This window comes from Chrysochloris asiatica, unplaced genomic scaffold (genome assembly GCF_000296735.1).
Source record: "Chrysochloris asiatica unplaced genomic scaffold, ChrAsi1.0 scaffold00002, whole genome shotgun sequence".
NCBI lineage: Eukaryota > Metazoa > Chordata > Mammalia > Afrosoricida > Chrysochloridae > Chrysochloris > Chrysochloris asiatica.
Window position 1 is genome coordinate 3,609,666 of NW_006408520.1, and position 13,885 is coordinate 3,623,550.

The 13,885-nt window shown below is 39.4% G+C and overlaps 2 pseudogenes; both read left to right on the forward strand.

Moving 5' to 3' along the window:
- LOC102831259 overlaps positions 1-10,821 on the forward strand; it is a 38,388-nt pseudogene extending 27,567 nt beyond the window's left edge.
- The window catches only part of LOC102831644, a 16,418-nt pseudogene continuing 13,350 nt past the window's right edge, over positions 10,818-13,885 (forward strand).

Here is a 13,885-nt window from a genome sequence, read left to right on the forward strand (position 1 = left end):
TCTGTCAATGTATGCTTGCAGCCATTTCTGTATTATCTTTAGTAATACAGAAGGAGACTGGTATCCCATTAATTTTCAAAAGGAGCATTTCAAGGACTATCTTGAAGTACAGTGTTGTAAGTGATAGGATAATATCCATATGCCCACAACAAAGACCAAGTCTTTGTGTGACATTATAGTATAATGCACTGGACAGCAAGATCAATTTGAACTGCAAGTTTGGAGTTCAAACTCACCAGCCTATCTTCAGAGACCCTATACAGGGTCACTATGGGTCAGAACCAAGTCAAGGGCACATAATAACAACAACAAAAAACCAAAAACAATTAATAACACTATTATTTATATTTACATACAAACCATTAACGTTACTAATGATGAAATGGAACAACTGTACCAAATTCTTTAGTCTGAAATTTATCAAATATGCAATAAAGAAGCATTGGTGATTTCTGGTGATTGGAATGGGAACATTGAAAACAAAGAGGAAATATCAGTAGTTGGAAAATACGGCCTTAGTGATAGAAATGATTCTGGATATCACATGGTAGAATTTGTAAGACCAATAACTTCTCCATTGGAAGTTATTGGCCTTAAAAATAACAGAAAAAGATGACTTTACACATGGACCTCACCTGATAGATTACACAGGAATTCCCACATCTGTGGGAAGAGACCTGAAAAGCTCAATATTATAAACAAAAACAAGGCCAGGGGTCAACTGTAAAACAGACCATTACTTGCTTATAAGCAAGTTTGATCTAAAACTGAAGAAAATCAAAACAAGTCTACAAGGGCCAAAATATAACCTTGAGTATATCTCACCAAATTTAGAGACCATCTCAAAAACAGATTTGATACATTGCTATTGTTGTTGTTAGGTGCCATCGAATTGGTACCAACTCATAATGACCCTATGAATAGCAGAATAAAACATTGCCTGGTCCTGAGCAGACCTCACAATTGTTGCCATGCTTGAGCCCATTGATGCTGCCACTTTGCCAATCCATCTCGTTGGGGGTCTTCCTCTTTCTCTCTGACCCTACACCTTACCAGACATGATATCCTTCTCCAGTCTGTCCTGAAAATATGTCCAAAATATAAGAGATGAAGTTTGGCCATCCTGGACTCCAAGCAGCACTTTGGCTACACGTCTTCCAACATAGATCTGTTTTTTTTCTTTTGACAACCTATGGTACTTTCAATATTCTCCACCAACACCATAACTCAAGTGCATCAATTCTTCTGTGGTTTTCCTTATTCACTGCCAGCATTTGTATGCACATGAGTTTACTGAAAATACCATGACTTGGTCAGATGCACCTTAGTCCTCAAGCTGACATCTTTGTTTGCTCTTCAACACTTTAAAAAGGTCTTGTGCAGCAGATTTGTCTAATGTAATACATCATTTGATTTCTTGACTTCTACTTCCATGAGTGTTAATAGTTGATCCAAGAAGAATGAAGCCCTTGACAACTTCAATCTTTTCTCTGCTGATAAGAATGTTGTTTACTGTTCCAGTGGTGAGGATTTTTGCTTTCTTTACATTGAGATGCAATCCATACAGAAGGCTGTGCTCTTTGATCATCATCAGTAAGTATTTTAAGTCCTCTTCACTTTTCAGCAAGCAAGATTTTATCATCATCTGATGCATCAGAAACTAATAACTGAAAACCAGGAGAACTATGATATGATATCAAGAACATCATACCAGAAAAATAGACAGATCATTAGAAAGACAGGAAAGAATGAAATGACCAAAATGGATGTCAGAAGAGACTCTGACACTTGCTTTTGAGTATAGAAAAGCTAAAGCAACTGGTAGAAATGAAGTACTTAAAAAGCTGAGCAGAACAATTTAAAAGGCAGATCAAAAAGACCAAATCAAATATTATAATAAAATGTTCAAAGACCTGTAGTTAGAAAAACAAAAGGGAAGATCAGGCTCAACATTTCTCAAGCTGAAAGAACTAAAGAAAAAATTGAAGCCAGCAACATTTTGAAAGTGTATTGGGATCCTTCCCATGTAAAAGCAGAGTGACTGACTCTTTTGAAATTGTGATGGAGAAGAAGACACTTGGAATATCAATTATTGAGCACCAGTCTCCTTTGGTGTTAGTGTGCTATAGGGTCAGTACTGACCCATAGTGACCCTGTATAGCTGTAAATCTTTACAGAAGATGAAAGCCTCATCTTTCTTCTGTGAGTGAAGGATAGATTTGAACTACTGACCTTTTGATTAGCAGGCCAGTTTGTGATCCACTACACTTCACTACCAGAGTTCCTTATCCTGCCATCTTTTCTGCACTTTTGATACCATGTCTGTAATAATTTAGGGTACAGGTGACACTATTTTATTTAAGTCTCAGTAATCAACTGTCAACTTCCATGAGCCATCTACCTTTTTCACAAGCCATGTTGTTGTTAAGTACCATGGAGTCTTTTCTGATTCACACTGACCCTGTGTAGTGTTTATGAAGAGTGGTTGGTGATTTTGAACCAGCGATCTTGATGTTCAAACTGACTTTGAGGTCCAGTGCTCATACAGGACTGTTATACAGTATTTGTTGATACCATTCTTTGTTGTTGTTAAGTTGGTAAGTGCCTTTGTGTCAGTCCCAACTCATAGAAAGCTACATAGTGTTTCTGAGAAGCTGCTGGTAGATTTGAACTGCTGTCGGTTAGCAGTCCAGTGTTTACCCTGCTGTGCCACACCAGGATTCCTTTAGCATGTCTTTAATCAAGGCAGTAATCTATTTTTGCCTATGAGGTATCCTATACGATTTCAAATGAGCAATCTAACTGGATTTGAGCAATTTTAATGGCTGCCATTTCACATGTCCAATCAATACTGGCCTAAGGACAAACTTATACACCTTCTATTTTACAATATCCAGTAGAAAGAGTGTTCCACAACTAGACCAAATATCCATAACAATAAAAAATCAGGCTATGGACATGTAATAACTTCATACATGATCATTTAAATCTTCCAATTCCCATTCAGATGTTCACTTTAGTCCCATCAACCGTTGTATCCTTATATCTACTGTGTCTAAATTTTGGCCCTGGTCTTTATCTCAAGGTCAGTTTGAACCACAAGGTTGGCTGTTCAAATCCACCAGCCTCTCCTTTGGAAACCCTATATAGGGTTGCATAAGTCAGGTGGATGTTGATGGCATTTAGCAACAACAATAATTAATAGGATGGTTTGGGGATTATAGTACTTTGGGATCTTGTGTCTAGAGTGCCAAGAAAGTCCTTTCCTCACCCCTGGGCCATTTAACCCATACATGTGCAAAGGCCTCAGCTTCCCTACTGGAGCTGGACCAGAACAGTCTGACCAATTTATGAATCATGATGTTGATCAGCTAGCTGAGACTCTGATTAAAAAGGTCCTGGGTGAGAATTCTCATCATTATATTCTTTCCAACAAGGATGAATAAATCAAATGAATAGCATTTAACAACAAAAACAGGATGAATAGAATGGACTTGTTTAGGTCTCTTTAACATTAGAAGCCTAATAGAAGTTTCCCTCAGTAAACCCAACCTCCTGTATTACAACTTTTGTACCAACTCCATCAATGTTCACTATATTCATACCATTTCTCAGTTACCATCTAAAAATTTCTTTCCAACTCAGGTGGGTTTTGTCCCAATAGCCTCTTTCCATTCTCTTATGAATTACTCTTATGTTTCTTGCATCTGCAAAACTCATGTGAGGAAGTTGTGCCAACAAATCTGACAGGGCTTCTCAGATTGTTGTTTCATTTCACCATAGTAAGTTTACATGTCCTGGGGTGGCGCTGTGAGTTAATGTGCCAGACTACAAAGCTGTTTAAACTGCAAGGTCCATGGTTCAGGCTCGCCAGCTGCTCCTTGGAAACCCTGTACAGTGTCGCTATGGGTCGGAATCGACTCAACTGCACTTAATAACAATAGAGGTTACATGTCAGATCTTGTTCTGGAAAAGAAGCTCCTCTGGTTGGAAGGCACTGAAATATGACTGAGGAATAGTTACCTCCTCCAAGTAGAGTTGACCTTAATGATGTGAATGAAGTAAAGCCTTTGGGACCTTCATCTGCTGATGGGGCACAACTCAAAATGAAAAGGAAACAGCTGCAAACATCCTTCAGTAATCAGAACATAGAATTTATGAAATACGATTCTAGGAAAGTTGGAAATTGACAAAAGTGGACACATAAACATAAATATGTTAGGCATTAGTGAGATGGAATGGACTAATATTGGCTATTTGAAATTAGACAATCACATGGTCTGCTCTGCTAGGAATTGCAAATTGAAGAGGAATGGTATTGCATTCATCATCAAAAAAAGAGCGTATCAAGATCTATCTTGAAGGACAACGCTGTCTATGATAGGAAAATATCCATAAAACTACAAGAAAGACCAGTTAATTTATTTAAATTTACACACCATTATTTAAATGTACACACCAAACATTAAATAAATTGATGATGAAATTGAGGAAATCTACCAAATTTTTCAGTTTTAAATTGATCAAACATGTGTTTAAGATATATTGATAATTATGGTGATTGGAATGCAAAAGTCAGAAAGAAAGAGGAAGGATCATCAGTTTGAAAATATGGCCTTGGTGATAGAAACGATGCTGGAGATTGCATGATAGAATTTTGCAAGAACAATGACTTCTTCATTGTAAGTATCATTTTTAAATAAGATAAAAGATGACTATATACGTTAACCTCACCAGACAGAATACACAGAAATCAAATTGACAATATCTGTGGAAAAAGACGGTGGAAAAGCTCCATATCATCAGCCAAAACAAGAACAGGGGCAGGCCAGGGAACAAACAATCAATTGCCAATAGCAAAAAGATGGAGATAGCGTAAGTGCCCAGCAGTGGTAGATCGGATAAACAAACTTTTACATTCACACAATAGAATATTATGCTTCTACCTTGAAGAATAACAAGGAAGCTGCAAGCCACCAAATAGCATAGATGAACCTTGAGGACATTATGAAATTAGTTAATCACAAAAGGACAAATATTGCATAAGTTGATTATTGTAAAAGTCTAAGAAAAGATACCCATACTAAAAGGGGGAAAATTTATTTGTTGGTTACTGGTGGGAGGGGGGATGGAGGGAGGAGATAGTGGATAGACACATCATAGTTTGGATGTTGGGAGGGCAATATACAAGAAGAGGGAAGGAGTGGAAGAACAAGGTAGATAGGGGAACACTTAGGCAGGTTTGCATGGGCTAAGTGTGACAGAAGTAAATAGTGATGCATGCTCAACCTTGGAGCAACAGGGCTCTATGATACAGGGATTGAGGCGTAGTCTGAAGATGAGAAATAATGTTAAGATGCTTGACTGTCTTCTGAATATTGGTTTCCCCTGCATACTATTGCAAAACAGACACTTGAATGGGATAGAAAGGAATATTGGGAAATATGAATATGGAAATCTTGTAATCCTGTCTTCAGCCTATAACTGATTGGAAAATCAAAAAAGGTATTCTAGAACTTGCCCAGTGAAATAAGCTTCCTGTAGAGCCTTTATATAGGACTTGTATAGGCTTGTATAAGACCTTAGGTAGAAACCTGAGTCCCATCCAAAACCTACTGAGGACAATCATACCAGCCTGGACCAGCTTGAGGAAAGGAAGATACTTCTTGAAAGAAAGACCAGCAGAAAAAATCCAAAACAAAATGGCAGCTTTATTGGCTACTACTAGAACAAAAAAGTTTTTTGCTGGGGAGCCATGAAGGAAAGAAATCAAGTTCCTTTAGGACTAACCCTCCTCCAAGACTGAAACTCAAAGGGAACCCATGAGCAGGCATGTAAGCTTGCTGGTAACCACATTGGTCAGCTGGTGAATGGAAGAATGGTCAAGGCAGCAATTAAGAAGTGGGCTGAGTTTGACCATGTTCCATAGACTCCTGTCGACCTGGAGATGAGAGAGAGAAGAGAAAGGGCTGGTTTGTCTGAACTGTGATGAGACCTGGGGACTCCTGAGGACATAGCCATGGAGGACTAGAACTGAGAGTGAAGCATCCAGCTTATATGAAGTGAGGGGATCGCACAAGAATGCCCAAACTTGTAGATAGTACCCATATGACCTAGCGTCAATGGCTTGATGATCAGAACTCGGCTAGAGGAAGATAAAAAAACAAAAACAAAAAACGTTTTATAAGGAAACAAGTGTAAATTGTTACAATTTGATGAACTTGACCTATATTTATGGATGTAATAGCTCAAAATACCAAGAGAAGGAAGGAGTCTTCACATCAAGTATCAATCTTATCCCTTCTGTATACAGGGTTGATAAGGACAGACAACTTAGACATTGGCTACCTAGAATGGGGGACTATAAAGGCATGAAGTGACTGATTTGCAAGTTTTCAAGAAGGAGTTTAGTTTCAGAGTATATGGAGGAAGGTAGAATCCCCACTGAATGGTAGTCATCTTGTCTAAACAGGTCTGGTGTAAAGAGATAGGGATAAGATAGTTATAATACAATAGTGAGTAATTGTTATCATAACTAATTGTGGCTGTCACAATTGTAAAGGTAGTTTTGTAACACAAAGAGGGAAGTAGTTAATCTTACAGTACAGGAACAGTGGACCCTAGGACCATCAAGGGAGAAGCAGTGATGCCAGAGATGGAGACAGAGATAAAGGCTTGGAGAAATAGAGCAGCCGAGGACTGTAGACTTATGGAAAGGCTGTATACTAGTGCTGAGGGTCAGGAGGCATCTTAGAAGAATGCGCCCTTATGTTGTTTAAATTATTACATATACTCCTGAGTTTTTTGTGCACACCCCTCCATAAACAAAACGAAACAAAACAAAAACAGAAGGAATGGAAGCAAATACTGTTGAATGATGATGCACAGAGGAGACTGTAATCATTGCAATGAAAGATGAGTGTAAAACCAATGTTTTCCCATTCAAACTATCACTCAATTCACAATAAGAACTTGAAAACATATATGTAACGAAATATGCAAAGACCTGGAATTAGAAAGCCAAAAGGGAAGTCCAATCAATACTGAAGCTCAGCATTTCTCAAGTTGAGGGAACTTGAAGAAAAATTGAAGCCTCAACTTGCAATATTGGAGGATTTTGTGTTCAAAATATAGAATGATGCAGAAAGCATCAAAAGAAGATGGAAGGAGCAAGCTTGCAGGGTATACCCTTTGATTATTAAGGATTCATGGAGTGGATTGTAATCATGGCAATGAAATGATACGATAAGATGAATGTAAAGCTAATGTTCTCCCATGTAAACTATGACATAATTCACAATAAAAACTTAAGAAGAAGAAAAAAAAAAAGATGGAAGGAATACAGAGTCACTGTACCAAAAAGAAATTATCAAAGTTCAACCATTTCAAAAGGTAACATATGATCAAGAGCCAATTATCCTGATGGAAGAAATACAAGGTGCTTGGAAAGCATTGACAAAGAACAAGGTACCAGGAATTAATGTAATATAAATGGAAATCTTTCAACAAACTAATGTGACACTGGAAGTACTCACTCATGTAGTCCAAGAAATTTGGGAGACAACTACCTGGCAGACTGACTGGAAGAAATCCATATTTGTGTCCATTCCAAAGAGATGTGACCCAACGAAATGCAGAAATCATTGAACAATATCATTAATATCGAATGCCAGTAAAATATTGCTAAAAATAATACAGAAACAGCTACACACATACATTGACAGAGAACTTTCAGCAGTTCAAGCTTGATTCAGAAGAGTGTGTGGAAAGAGGATTATCATTGCTGACCTCAGATGTTGGATGGATTTTAGCTGAAAGCAGACAACACCAGCAAGATGTTTACTTGTGTTTTATTGACTACTTTGATTGTGTGGATCATGACAAGCTATAGACATCATTTTAGAGAATGAATATTTCAGAACACTTATTTGTGCTCCTTAAGAAGCTGTACAAAAACTAAGAGGCAGTTGTTCGAACAGAAAAAGGGAACACCGAATGGTTTATAATCAGGAAAAGTGTGTGCCAAGGTTGTATTCTTCCACCATAGTTATTCACTCTGTATGCTGAGAAAATAATCTGAAAGTTGGATTATATGAGGAAAAACCTGGCATTGCGATCAGAGAAGACTCACTAACAACCTGCGATATGTAGATGATATCACCATTTTTGCTGAAAGTGAAAAGGACTTAAAATACTTACTAATGAAGATCAAAGACCACAGCCTTTGGTATTGTGTTGCAATTCAATGCAAAGTAAACAAAAATCCTCACCACTGGACTAATAAACAACATCCATATAAATGGAGAAAAGATTGAAGTTGTCAATGACTCAATTTTGCTCAAATTAATCATCAACACTTAGGGAAGCAGCAGTCAAGAAATTAAATGACACATTGCATTACATAAATCTGATCTACAAGAACTCTTGAAAGTGTTCAAGAGCCAAGATGTCAGCTTGAGAACTCTGGGTGCCTGATCCAAGCCATGGTATTTTCAGTAACCTCATATGCATGTAAAAGTTGGACAATGAATAAGGAAGACTGTAGAAGAATTGATGCATTTGAGTTATGGTGTTGGAGGAGAATATTAAAAGTAGCATGGTCTGCCAAAAGAACAAACAGATCTTTGTTGGAAGAAGTTCAGCTAAAATGCTCCTTGGAAGCCAGCATGGCCAGATTTTGTCTCACATGCTTCAGACATATCTTCAGGAGGGATATGAAGAAGGATATCATATTTGGTAAACTGGAGGGTCAGAAAAATTCCTTTATACTGTACCCCCTGGTCTCAAAACTTCTTGGTTTTTCCCATTCCATTCTTGAAATACCTTCTTGGTGACTAGTGATTGTAGGGGTCCTTCTTGTTGTTCTAACCCAGTTTTTGTTTTCTGAGTCAGGGCTCAGACAAGTGGTCATAGCTCTGGCCAGACTGTATGTGGCCTTCATTCAGTACTATGATCAGCCCCTACATTTTTACTTTCCTTGCCCTTGCAGCTACTGTTGATAACAAGGAATTGTATGTCTTGCTCTTTCCTTATCAATGTGTTTCCATATGCATCCAACTAGCTAATTCTTTCGGGCTTGATGTAGAATGGAATGGGATAGACTCTACCGATTTTATATCCCATGCATAACATTTGCCTTGGGTAAGCAGTTGCAACATCACAGCTACTTTAATCCATGGGTAATATTTAATGCATCAATGAACTAAAGCTTCCTCACGCTCCTGTTTTTTTCATTTCCTACCAAATCAGAGAGAGACAGGGTCATTGCAGTGAGCCCCATCATTCTGACATCAACTGAATTAAACATTTTCTTTAAAAATATCAAATGGACTGCTCCCCACACCGAGGCTAGCCACGGGGACAAGGGATCTTCGAGGTAGGCCAGTGAGGTATACAGAAGATACAAGAAGGCGCAGCGCATGTCGGAGGGCGAGTGGAACACTCCCAGGAAAATGTGCTTCTCCACGCACTGCGGAGCCCAGGAGCATTGAGCTATGGGCTAGGTCAGCAAGCCTAGTGGCTTAGTCATCTCTGCAACCCACTCAGTGTCTATCAGCAGCAGGTCAATGCGTTAGCGAGTGTCCTATGCTCATAATGAGAATGAAGATGAGGATAACCTCCTGAAATTTCAGCGTGAAGATATTCGTGGGTGTACATTTTTAACAGCTGACTCTATTGCCAATCCGTTCTTCCCGCGAACCACACAGATACTTTTGGAATATCACCTAGGGAGATGGATCCCACGTCTTCCCGAACCACGAGACCTCTGTAGTGTTTCTTCTTCTGGCCCTCTGAGCACAACATGGTGCAAGGTTGGAGACGAAAAAGCCCATTATATTGATTGGACTCCTTATCCTGAGCCAGTCTACACCTCAACAGGCCTGGAAACAGAACCCCTTTATCCAAACTCCAATGATGATATTGTGGTTTATTTAGTTGAAGATGATTACAAACAGCCCTATTTTGTGTATTCCCGAGTCGGGGGCATCCGGACACCCCTGAAGTAGTCGGTGGACAACTGTGACAACACTTTTATGTTTGAAGTGAGGTTTGAGAGTGGCAATCTAGAGAAGGTAGTCAAACTGGCAGAATATGAGTAGCAGTTGACTGTACGCCCTGACCTCTTCACAAATAAGCACACCCAGTGGTATTATTTCCAAGTCACAAATACCCAGGCAGGAATAGCCTATAGATTCACAATTGCCAACTTCACCAAGCCTTCCAGCAATTACAATCGGGGTATGAGCCCACTCTTACATTCTGAAAAAGAAGCCAAGACTCACAATATAGGTTGGAAGAGAATAGACCAAATCAAGTATTACAAGAACAATCTGGGGAAAGATGGGCGCCATTATGTCTTTCTTATAGTGATATTTCAATTTCCTCACACCAATTTGCCCACTGCTACCCACACACCATCCTGCTGGAGTACCTCTCTAGCATCAATAGTGATCAAGTGCGATCTAAATTTGGGAAAATCCGCGTCCTGTGCTGAACATGGTGTATGTTCTAATGAACACGACCCCATGGAAGAACTTGTAGGTCAGGAAGCGCAAGGCAGTGATTTTGACTGCAAGGGTACACTCAGGAGAAACCAACAGTTTGTGGATCATGAAAATCTTTCTGGATTATAGTTTAGGAGACCCAAGTGATGCTCAATTGTTCCGGGACACTTTTATCATCAAAGTGGTACCCATGCTGAATCCAGTTGGTGTGATTGTGGGAAATTATTGGTGCTCCTTAGCTGGATGGAAATTAAAATATAGTTATATATCTGGCCTGAAGGAATCTTTTCCTTCATTTGGTATATTTGGATCATGATCCTTACGTAAAAGAAGCCTCAAGTTACCTCCCTGCTTAGTCACCTTGATAGTGAGAATTTTGATTTCACAATCTCACTCTCTGTATTCCAGCTTTTCATAAAAGAGGTTAATTAATCCTGCACAATCAATGATTTGCTCATTTCAAATATGTTCTTTAGACAGCATAAGAGACGACTATACACATGGACCTCGCCAGATGGAATACATAGAAATCAAATTACATTTGCGGAAAGAAACTGTGGAAAAGCTCCATATCATCAGTTAAAACAAGGCCAGGGGCAGATTGTGGAACAGACCATCAATTGCTCATATGAAAATTCAAACTAAAGCTGAAGAAAATGAAAAAAGTCCACAAGAGCCAAAATATGACCTTGAATATATCCCCCCTGAATCTAGAGATCATCTGAAGAATAGATTTGATACATTAGTAAAAGACTGAAAACCAGAAGAGTTGTGGAATGACATTAAGGACATCATACAGGAAGAAAGCAAAAAGTCAATAAGAAGACAAGAAAGAAGGAAAGGGTCAAAATGGATGTCAGAAGAGACATCTATGCCAAGAAATTTGGAAGACAACTATCTGACCAACTGATTGGAAGAGATTCGTATCTGTGCCCATTCCAAAGAGAAGTGACCCAACAGATATGGAAATCATTGGACAGTATCTTTTTTTTTTTAAATGTTTAATTGTGAATTATGTGATAGTTTACATGGGAGAACATTAGCTTTACATTCATCCTATTGTATAGCATTTCATTGCCATGGTTACAATCCCTTCCATGCATCATCAACCAACCAAAGAGTATATATACACTGAAAGCCCATCCCCCATTCAACAGCATACAGCTCCTCTCCCTTTCTGGGTCTAAAGTCCCCAGCCACTGTATCTTTCCACGTCATCATCTCTGTTTCCATCTCTGGCATCACTACTTCTCTGGGTAGGGTCCCGGCTCTCTGCTCTTCTACCTTGATGGTCCCAGGGACCTCCACTCCTAGACTGAAAAGTCAATCACTCCCCTCCTTTTGCTATGAAATGTCTACCTTTACATATCCAACACTCATAATCAGTCCTGATAACAAGTATTTACTGTTGTATCACAAGAAACCTATCCACATCTCTTTTCATCAGCCCCACCCAGACAGATTGGATACTACTCAGTGCAGATTCTACCTTCCTCCATGCCTTCTGGATCTAGGTTCCCTCTTGAAAATTTCTAAGCCAGTCACTTCTTGCCTTTGCAGCCTCCCACCACCCATTTTGGGTAGCCAATGTCCACGTTGCCCATCCCTGTCTACTCTGTGTATGGAGGGGGTAGGAATTATGCTCACTGTAAAGATTTGTTCCCTCTTTTGAGCTACTGCATTCTTAGGTGTAGGTCAAGTTCATCAAATTGTATCAGATTACTATTTTTTTTCCTCTTCTTTCTTCTTCTAGTTGAGCTCAGATCATTCTGTCATTGAAGCCAGGCCAAGCGTGTATTATATGCAAGTGTGGGTGTTCTTATGCATATGCCCTCTCTTATTATCCGCTGGACGCTTCATTCTCCACACTAGTTCTCTGTGGCTATGTCACTGACTCTGGGCTAAAGAGTCTCCAGGTCTTGCCACACTGCTGGCCAACCCGGTCTCCAACTGGGTTTATAGGAGTCTATTGAACGTTGTAGGGCTTATCTCATAGCTTCATTGCTGTTTTTTTCTCACTTCCCCTTATTGGTGATGAACCTTGCCACCTATCAGAGCATGTATTCTCATTGAGTCTTAGTCTTAGAAGGAGGTTTGAGCTGAGAGGACCTGATCACTTGGCTTGATGTCTCCTGGGCAAGCAACTTGCTTGTTTTTGTAGTAATCAGTCGAAATGCCTATGTTGTTTGTATTTTTTGCTATCAGTCTTTCTTTCAAGTAGTATCTTCTGTTCTTGTAGACGCTACAGGCTGGTCTGCTTGTCCCTTCAAGTGGAAATTTCCCACCTCAAGATTCTGGATGAGGTTCAGGATTCCACCTATGGTCTTATGTAATGCAGAGGCTCTGCAGGAAGCCTCCTTCACTGGGTATGTTGTAGCCCCATTTTAGGTATTCCAATCAGTTATAGGCAGAAGATGGACTTACAAGCTTTCTATGGTGATATTCTGTCTATTTCTTTCTCTCCCCCTCAAGTGTCTATTTTATAGTGTAATGCAAGGAAAACCAAGATTCAAAGGACAGCCAAGTATCTTAACATTATTTACCTCCTTTTCCCCATTCCAATCATGTTTCAATCACTGTATCCCCAGAGCCCTTTTGTTCCAAGGTTGTGCATACATCATTATTTACCTCTGTCCCACTTAGTCCATGCAAACCTGCCTAATGGTTTTCCCAAACACCTTGTTCTTCCATTCCCCTCTCCCTTCTTGTGTATTGTGCCCTTCCCTAGCACCCAAACTATACTGTGTCTATTCCCTGCCTTATGCTCCACCTTCACCTCCCTCCCTCACCCCACCCTCCAGATCTCGGTAACCAACAAAGAATCCCCTCCCCTTTAATATGGGTTCTTTTTCTTAGCCTTTTATAGTAGTGGTCCTATGCAGTATTTCTCCTTTTGTGACTGACTAATTTCACTCAACATAATGTCCTCAAGGTTCGTCCATGTTATGTGGTGGTTTGCAGCTTCCTTGTTATTCTTCAAGATAGCATAATATTCCATTGTGTGTATGTACCACAGTTTGTTTATCCATTCTTCAGTTGATATGCACTTAGGCTGTCTTCATCTTTTAGCTATTGTGAATAATGCTGCTATGAACATTGGTGTTATGACTCGTATTTCTGGTGGGTAAATACCAAGTAGAGGAATTGCTGGATCTTAAGGTATTTCTATTTCCTACCTTTTGAGGACGTGCCATATAGCTTTCCAGAGAGGTTGGACCATTTTTCAATCCCACCAGCAAAGCAGGAGCATCCCAGCCTCTCCACATCCCTGCCAGCATTTATTGTCTTCTACTTTTTTTTATCTTTGCTGTTATTGCTGGTGTGAGATGATATCTCATTGTTGTTTTGATTTGCATCTCTCTAAGGAGCTTTGGTAGCAT